The sequence below is a fragment of the Lynx canadensis genome, chromosome D1 (assembly GCF_007474595.2).
Source record: "Lynx canadensis isolate LIC74 chromosome D1, mLynCan4.pri.v2, whole genome shotgun sequence".
In the NCBI taxonomy this organism is placed as follows: domain Eukaryota; kingdom Metazoa; phylum Chordata; class Mammalia; order Carnivora; family Felidae; genus Lynx; species Lynx canadensis.
In genome coordinates, this window is record NC_044312.2 from 64,330,217 (window position 1) to 64,331,376 (window position 1,160).

Consider the following 1,160-nt stretch of genomic DNA (forward strand, 5'->3'; position numbering starts at 1 on the left):
AGAAGTATCCCCTTATCCTTCTCCTCCAAACTGTTTAATTATTATAAAAATATAATATTCCATGTTTTCAAAATTACAAAAAAAAATAAAGAGAATAAAAGAAAACACATTCATAATGGACTCATAAAGATAAAATTAGATTTTGACTATTTTCCTGCATCATTTGTACGCATGCACATGTGTTGGTATTTGGGGTTTCTTTTGTGGGGGGAGCTGCCTATTTTTAATATATTTCTTTGAAGACCACCTCCTTGAAATTTCTAGGGACAAAATACAAAACAAGAAACAGACTTCCTTTCAAATACATAAACAGCATGCTAGAGTTTTTAAAAGCATTACTGATTACAGTGTTACAGAAAAATGTTTGCTTACTCCGGGACACTTCAGGATTCCTGAAGAATAAACGTGATTTCTCTTTTCCTCCCGCTGGGTTGTTCTCAGGTGTTAAGTCACTGCTCCCGCTCTCTGACAGATTTTCCATGTAGAAGATGGGGAGCCTGGAAATCATGCTGACAGTTGGAGTGAGGCCATTCTCCACTCCATGCCAGAACCAAAGGCTATTGGCCACATTCTTCTTTTAAAGCAGGGAAGTGAGAAAACAAGGCCTAATCCAAAACCAATACCTGTCTTCATGACCACATCTGCCACACACTGGTCCCACTTCCTGCCGAGCTCAGAATCTCACATGTTCCCCGTATGTGTGGCCATTTGTACGTGTATGTGCACAGATGCACACAAATGTGTGGTCATGGTATATAAACAGTTTTCATTCTAATTTTTATTTGCCTTGTGAATATTTTTGAATGTTATTAGTTTATTTAAGAATATGATTTATAATTGCTGGATAATTAAACTTTTAAAATAGCACCTATTTTAATAACATGAATTGCAGTTAATAAGGTTACTAAAGTCAAAGGATATCAATATATAACTACTTTGGTATACTTTTTCAAAATTATTTTCCAGGAAGGATTTTAATGTTATTGCATATAACCCTTACTAACTGAGTCTTATAGCTTTTTAATATTTTTTTCAAATTCAGAATCAGGAAAATATTGTTTCATTTTTTTAATGTTTATTTATTTTTTGAGAGACAGAGAGAGAGAGACCGAGCATGAGTGGGGGAGGGTCAGAGAGAGAGAGGGAGACACAGAATCCAA

The 1,160-nt window shown here is 35.0% G+C and overlaps 1 pseudogene; it reads right to left on the reverse strand.

Moving 5' to 3' along the window:
- Positions 1–449: 449 nt before the first annotated feature.
- LOC115524449 lies at positions 450–687 on the reverse strand (annotated as a pseudogene).
- Between the last annotated feature and the right edge of the window lie 473 nt (positions 688–1,160).